This window comes from Aulonocara sp. 'chitande type north' Nkhata Bay, linkage group LG23 (assembly GCF_057382095.1).
Source record: "Aulonocara sp. 'chitande type north' Nkhata Bay isolate Kocher_YH1m ecotype deep benthic linkage group LG23, A_spYH_male_GT1.1, whole genome shotgun sequence".
Lineage (NCBI taxonomy): Eukaryota > Metazoa > Chordata > Actinopteri > Cichliformes > Cichlidae > Aulonocara > Aulonocara sp. 'chitande type north' Nkhata Bay.
Window position 1 is genome coordinate 22,452,467 of NC_141365.1, and position 5,505 is coordinate 22,457,971.

Consider the following 5,505-nt stretch of genomic DNA (forward strand, 5'->3'; position numbering starts at 1 on the left):
ATGCCTCAGACAAAGCACAGGCCCCCCTAATGCCCTAACAAACGAGCAAAACACGATGGAAAAACACAACAGAAAGAAACTTAATCAAATTTGGAGAAAAGGAATGTTTTCAGGGTTTAATTTAGATGTAGCGAGGACTATGAAGCCCACAAATAACAACTGAATTTAAGAAAGGAAATGAAAACATAAAACAAGAAGTATAAATCAACATGAAAAGAAACCAAATTAAAAGCACAACTGGCTTTTGTTTGGCCTAAAATCCTCAGCCGGCATGCTAATCGGGTCATTTAAAGGTTCACCCGAGTGTTGCATCCTCTTTGGGAAGGATTCAGGTGCGACTTCACACGTCTGAGTGTGCTCTGTGGACTGTGACTCGTGGCCGGTGGCTAGTTTCTGACTCACGCCTCAGGCATTCCACTTCAGCCACAGCGTCTCAGGTCTCTGAGACCCTGAACACTCATGGATGCTTTCGTGACTCATAGGCTGCATGTGGTAAAAGAAACCACAATCACAACAACCACAGCAGCTCCTCCCTGATTAGTCAAGAGGGCACACAGGACTCCTGCTGACCCCTAACAAGGTGTAACGGCAATTATCACAAACAGATGGGTAAACAAAGTCGTTTTAAACCTAAACTGGCACCAAAGCCACAAAGTCTTAAACATATTCAGTTTTATCATTCCTGCTGTGGGCATGTGTTATTTACCTTCTCCACATAAGACTGAAAATATATAAATTCAAATGATTGATTTCAAACAAAGGATTATAAAAAATTTAAATACTTATGGTGTTTTTTTTCTGAACATTTTCGGCTTTGTAGGTCTACCCTGTCCACAAATTTTGACCTACATGTAACATATGGGAAAGAGCAATTTTTTTCAGTTTTAAAAATATATTTAGTTCCATCTAGCCAACCACTTTCAGATCATCTTCAAACACTTCCAGGCATTCCCAAGCTGAGTGACATGATCTCTTCAGTGTGTCCTGGGGTCTGCTCACAAAACACCTCACCTATCACAGAAGCGGCTCATCCCTCCTCCTGTGAAGGACAATCGATAATTTGGGTAATTTTAGGTCTTATATATGCATCAGAAAGGTTATATATATATATATATATATATATATATATATATATATATATATATATATATATATATATACGTGTGTGTGTGTATAACTATGCAGCTAAGTGCAAAACAATATCAGCTCCTCTAAGTCAGACACCTTGGATTTTAGATGGAAAATTGTGGAGTTGCTGCCCTACGTTGAGGAGTTCAGGAATCAAGGAGTTTTGTTTATGAACGAGATGAGAGTGGAGCTGGAGGTTGACAGATGGACTGGTGCAGTGTTTTCCAACATGTGGACGCTGAACTGGTCCAGGTTGGGATGAAGACAGAGCTGAATGCGAAAAGTAAATCTTTTGATTTACTGGTCCCACCCTCACGAATACCTGATGAGCTATGCCACCATGAGCTGTGGTCATCATAACTGCAGGACAACCAAAGTCAGTGAGAACAATGCAATGGTTGCTAACGTGAATCATCCAATATGAACTCAGACGTCGTCAGTCGCGTTCCAGTTGGTCAAAGAGAGATAAACACGGTAAATAATGAAGGCTTCAGGAAAATGGTTGACTTACTGGACAAAAGATGTTATCACCTTGTGCAGTTATTTTTTTCAAGTCAGCAAAACTCACAAAGACTAATAAAATAGTATTTTTGTACCAACAAGATGATTCTCAATGAGCTATTAGCTGAAAACTTGGCATATCTCAGCATGGTGTGCAGTGTGTAGTTAAAAAATTTGAGGAAGGTGGACTAGTCGAGGACAAAGAAGTTTCATCCCTAAAAAACTACCTACAGCATAAGAGCAGTATCTGTCCTTAAGATATACACAGGTTCTGCTTTCTTAGTGTTTTTTATTTTTGTGTCTCAGAAGAAGATTTGGTTTGAGGCGCAAACAGGCGATCTTTGACATGTTTCTTTTCCACCTGATTTGTTTTCCCAGGACTCCTTCCATTTCCATCACTGACACTCTTTCCAAGCTGGACTATAAGCTTAGCACATACAGTCCTTGACAGAAAAGGTTATGTGACCGCGATAATGGCATTTCAAGGTTTATTTTGCTCTGACAGCTGCATTGAAATGTTAATGAGGCGTGAAGAAAGTGTCTTTACTTCCTGAAGGCATTTTTCCAGTGAAGCAGTTGAGATTTTAGCGGGAACTCATGGTTAATCAATTAAACCCCCATTTACAGTACAGCTTACCCCCCCCCCCCCCTCGGCACAAACATATCCTCCAACCACACACACCCATATTTTGTTTTCAAGTTCCTTTGCAGTTTATTCCACACCTCAAACCTTTTGTAGACAATTAAACAAATAAAAGTTAACTGCAATAAATTAAAGGTTGCAATTAAATAAACCTCTTTTAAATAACAGAAAAACAAACCATCTTTATGGTGTAATTGTTAAACCTTATTAACCTGTTCATTATGCTAGCAGTGTCCAAGCGTTCTTTTTTAATTTTTTTTAATTCATACCGCGCCCCCCCCCCCTGCAGTGGCACTGCACTGGCACTCTACTGATCAACTCCTGATGAGTTTATGGTCTCAGTCAGTAGTTTCTTTGTAGGAGAATAAAGCAGATAAACGACTTATTGCAGGACATGAACCAATGAAAGTGCAGTAAATGCAAAGGCTGAGCACAGACACCCTTCAGAGGAAACAATCAGTGAAAATGTGTTTCCTAATAAAGGTGACTGGGATCATTCTCAAAGGATGAAGATGTTGGTCATTTAAGAGGAATTCAGAGTAGAGTGATCACATTGCAAACAGCCAGTTGAATATTAAATGAAATTGAAATTTTTAAATCAGTATGGCTCAGAATATGACCAGGATGCCTCCTAGATGAGGTGTTTTGAGCATGCCCTACTGGGAGAAGGCCCAGAAGACAACAGAAGCTTTGGCTCTTGGCTAGCTTGATGTGCCCCCACCAATAAAAGTTGGAGGAAGTCGTGGAGAGAGGGAGGTCTGGACATCTCTGCTTAAACTGCTGACTCTATGATAAGGACCTGGATAAGTGTCTGAAAGTGGATGGACGGATGGAGTGCCCTTGATTTTACAGTCAGCTAAAACGGGCACAAACATGAGCATGAATTAATTGAACAGCTATTTGTTTAAAACAACAACAACCCAAAAACAGTGATTTTCTGTTTGTCTGGAGTGGTGGGGGGTGTAGTTAAATTCTGTCAAATTTGTAATAACAATAATGAAGATAAAGTTTATTTGTATAACAGTTATCAAAAGCAACGTTACAAAAGTGTTTCATTTGTGTCATTGTAAAGTCATACAATGTATATTGAAAAAATAATGTTTGAAAGAGCGCAAACAAAGAAAGTGCTTATGTCCCCAATGCCTAATACATTGCTTTAAAATTTGGAGATGATCCAGTGAATCTGAAGGTTTTTCCTTATTCATGTGACCCTGACCTTTGACCTATGACCTTGATGCATTACATAATAAAGTGGTGTATTTTATTATAATTACGCATTTGACTGGAGCAGAATTTGCTGAAATCTTTGGCTTTTATAAGTTGTAAAATATTGAAATTTTAACATACAGTATGAAGTTTATGGCATCATTGTAAAGTTATATAAGTCACATTAGGAAAATTACAAGTGTGTTGTACAGCTCTCTCCATGCCCTTTCCAATGATCTATTACTTCATATGATTTCTTACATTTGATTTCAAGGTCAACTTTGACCTTGAGTGCTAACAATGAAGGTCAGCCAATCTTTAGTGTTGATTTAAAAGAAGAAATAAATGAGTTGAGCTGGGAAGGTCATTCCACAAACTGATGCCTTTTTGCCTTTATGTGTGAGGCAGGAACAGCTAACAGGTTTCTGCCCTCAGGATTCTCGCTCCAGTCGCTACGGGAACAGCAGTGAAAGGCTTTAAAGATAATAAGTAAAATCTTAAAGGCAAGTGCAGCGCTATTAAGGCAGGAGAAATATGCTCAATTTTCTTGGTCTGGCCGTTGCCTTTTGCAACACCTGAAGTCGATTTACTGTTTTCTGATTGATAGTTGTTAAAAAGATCGTTACAGTAAACTAATCAAGAGGAAATGAGACCATGAATGATGGTGGGAGTGTCACTAAAACTCTGATTATATCATTGTGCTATTCCTTTGGTGGCAGCAGCACAGCTGCCTCACCTTGTTAGAGTCAAACAGCCACCTCAAAATCTGCACTGAAGTTTCCAAAACTTCTGATTAATCAAAACTGAAAGTGCTGCATCACTAAACGCCACATTTTTTGATTGGGAACATTCAGACACTCTTTGGGCCCCATACTCTGAGGAAGCCGATGTGATGGAGCTAATGCCTGGGAAAGGGCCGCTTTGATCAGCTGATTCAGCTTCCATTGAGGAGAAATTGAGCGACGGCGTCCTTTCACGGGAGTTTAAGCACGCTGCTTCTCATTGATGTAATTCATGTTGTACTTTATTTTATGCCGGTGGCTTGCTGGGGTGCGGTAACATTATGCTCCCTAAATGCTCCAGATGGTTGGTTAAGCCGGAGCTGCTGCTGGATCACTGCGTCCGACTAACCCGCACGGTGCAAGCATCCTCCCTCCCATCATGTATATTCATGGGCTACAGAAAAAGAAGAAGAAGCAGGCTGTGGAGAGAAAACGGGCCGGGCCTCATTAGAATATTCATACCACAGAGAGCAGGTTCACCAGAATGACGTGCCGGCCTTATGACTATTCATGAGATGGCTCTAATCTAATGGTCACGAAGGGTTTCCAGCCCCCACCTCCAGTAATGAGAGCCTCATTCATAAGTGTACAGTGAGCAAGCTGCCATTTTTGTTGCCTGATTAAGCCTGATGCTTATCCCTGTTTCTAGGTCAGGGAGAGGCATACCAAAAGCATTAGAGCATCAAGAATCAGGCGGATGGTTCAGTTAAGAAAACACGCCGGGGCTTTATTTAAGACGAGCAGCTTCCTGCAAATGCAAGCTTCCAGGATTCATACCTGTTTGTTTTCAGGGTTAAAACACACACACACACACACACACACACACACACACACACACACACACACACACACACACACACACTGCCCCTCTCTCTTTTTCTTTTTTGGCATTTTCATTGTTGCACCCAGCACCGGAGAAAGTAGGACAGAGCAAGTTGCAAAAGGCACGATGGGGGACAGTTTGCTTTTCTTGGTAACTCCCAATTAGGCATTGTTCTCACTCCAAATGTTTCGTTTGAATAATTGACAGTAATTTAACTAAAAAAAAGAAAGAAAGAAAAGTTACATCCATTATCTAAATCAGGCCTCGCGTCTCTCCCGAGCTCTCCCTCGGTGCCCTCGACTGATATTTTTGTAAACGTAGTGTCCAGTTAAAGGGTCTCTGAGTTAAAGGGTCAAAGGCGTTACGACAGCGGCTTTTGCCTTGATTTACTTTTTCTTGTTCCTTGTTCCTCCTCCTTCTCT